This window comes from Echinops telfairi, unplaced genomic scaffold, assembly GCF_000313985.2.
Source record: "Echinops telfairi isolate 266 unplaced genomic scaffold, ASM31398v2 ScPeMD7_7469;HRSCAF=8507_1, whole genome shotgun sequence".
NCBI lineage: Eukaryota > Metazoa > Chordata > Mammalia > Afrosoricida > Tenrecidae > Echinops > Echinops telfairi.
The window spans coordinates 85,742,442-85,744,951 of NW_022111373.1; the positions used below are offsets into that span (position 1 = coordinate 85,742,442).

General features: G+C 40.8%; 1 protein-coding gene and 1 pseudogene across 1 annotated transcript in view; both read right to left on the bottom strand.

Moving 5' to 3' along the window:
• Positions 1-2,510, bottom strand: part of ERBIN (erbb2 interacting protein) — a 161,772-nt gene that overhangs the window by 49,768 nt on the left and 109,494 nt on the right. The gene's annotated exons all lie outside the window — the stretch shown is intronic.
• Positions 357-821, bottom strand: LOC105978704 (annotated as a pseudogene).

Below are 2,510 nucleotides of genomic sequence, written 5' to 3' on the forward strand. Positions count from 1 at the left end.
GACCCACAGATGCTACATTGTTGGATTTAAACCCCTGGTTTATTTATCATTTAACCAAACTCAGGAATGACCCGCTCAGAGGAAGCACATATGGTAAAGCGACCTTATTTTTTCTTGGACCCACACTGAAAAGCACAGGAATGCTAACGAAATTAAAATCAAAAACTAAAAACGATACATCTTTATTCTTTTGTTAAATTGCCAATTCCCTTGCAAAACTAAGCCAGTACAATTTCAAAACAATGAAAAGGAAACGAGTTGCTGATGAAGGCCATAGCTTTGGTGACAACTCAGAAGCAAACTTTAGATCTGCAGTGGATCCACACCTAACAGTTTGCTCAGGCTGATGACTCCACTTATTTGCCGGGCTTTATGACTACAGCATACTCTTCACTCATTGCACACCTGACAGACACCTGTACATCTTCACCTGCATTGTATTTTCCTTCTGTTTCTTTGCCTAGTTCACCTTCTGACAACTTAGGATTTCTCATGAACTTCCCCAGTTCCTGTCAGCAGGGAAACGTAACCATCCTGAATGCATATCAGTTGATAATCATTTCTTTTAATATTTGGAACGTCCATGTGTGAGTAGAAGGGAAAATAGCTTCATACTTTTGGCTGTGAAAATATCAATTCCAACAAGGTGAATGAACCTTGGCACAACCATGCTTTCCAGTTTGGGAAGTTGACATCTCCACTATTTTGCATGGTCGTCCTTTGAGCACCACAAAGACATTTTTGTGCAGAGCCGAGCACTGCATAGGGTAAGTGCTGGATGCTCCGGCATCTCCAGTCGTGAAATCAATTTCATCTGCCATGGTGGGCTGGGGAAAGTATAGCTTTTTCTGAGGGAACTTTTAGAGGGGAGACAGCGCATTTCGCCGGTGAGCTGGTCCCCCACAGTTGCGGTGACGGTAGCAGTAGCTGTGGCGGTGGCGAAGGCCTCAATGAAAGTTTTCATTCAATCTCTCAACTAAAGGAAATGGTGCTCTCAGTCCCTCCCCAAGTAATATGCCTTCCAAGTGGAGGCAATTGTAAGCTCCCTCCCCCAGCTCACTGATATTACAAATCAGAGATAAGAGTTAGCACTTCCAAATGGTGAGTTCTAACCTCAAATATAAACTCTTGTTCCATGTAAGTACACACTCCCTGACTACAAAGGCACAATTCATCTATACTTTTAGCTCTGTTTATCAAATATTTCCACAGCTGTGGGTATTTACAACAGATAAAGAACAGAGATGAAAATCTCGGCTAAGCAATATCTTAGCAGATGAGGGGACAGTGAGAAAGAAAAATAAAGTCCCTCCCCCTAGATAGTTTATCAAAGTTATTTGGGAAGCTTTGAAAAATGAATAACCCCTGAAAATCTAGTCTGGAAAATCAGACATGAGTCTCACGGGCTCCAAGTTAGGGAGGAACAACTTGGAAAATGAATAAGTGAATGGTTGCTTTCCTTGAGAAATATAACCAATGTCACTAAATTGTACATGTAAAAACTGTTCAACAACAAAATAAATCTTAATTAAAAAAACCAACAACCCCAAACTATGTATTTTACACTTCCAGCACATCTCATTAGCCACACTTCAAATGTTCAATACTAGTGGCTACAATAGTACACTGTGCAGGTGTAAGTGAAAGATAATAGTATATTGCATTCAAGAGATGCAGTAGGAATAAGGCACAGTAGACAACACCCATGATACTTAACAGTTAATACAACAAAGCTAAGAATTAGTTCAAGTACAGAAAGATTAGTTAAATGTTACTAAGTCTCTGGCTCCAGTAAGTACTACTTCCTGAGCTAGAGATCCCAAAAAGAGAAAAATCTTGAGAAGAGCAGATGATGACATGTTCAATTTTAGGTGGATTGAATTTGAGATGTCTGTGAGTCCTCCACGTTGAAATGGTTAAGTAGACAATGAGTTAGTTATAGGAGTGAAATTCAAGGAAGAACAGGGCTAACCTAAGCTACTATCTAGGAATATGAGCATATAGATAGTATGTGCAGCTCTCAAAAGGTAACAAGTATATTGAGAGAAGCTAATGCAGAGTCAAAAGCACCCCAAGGAATGCCAACATATAAGGGACTGGCAGATGAAAGATGTGTGCCAAGGTAACTAAGGAGTAGGTATAGTCCAAAGTACAGCAAGGAGAGGATGGTAACAGACACCAAGCAGGTCTCCCACAATACTTGCTCATCAATCTCATCCAAGATCTAGACCAGGGGTCCTCAAACTGTGGCCTGCCGAGGATATTTACCCAGGCCACGGGGTGTTTTTTGCCCCATTTTGCTTTTTACTTCAAAATAAGATATGTGGAGTGTGCACAGGAATTTGTTCATAGTTGTGTGTTTTTTTTAACTATAGTCCGGCCCTCCAACTGGTGTGAGGGACAGTGAACTGGCCCCGTTTTAAAAGTTTGAGGTTCCCCTGTTGCCTTTCTATTTCCTCTCCATCACTTGCTCCTGTTTTTGCTTCCTTCTTTCTTCTCTACCATTTTAT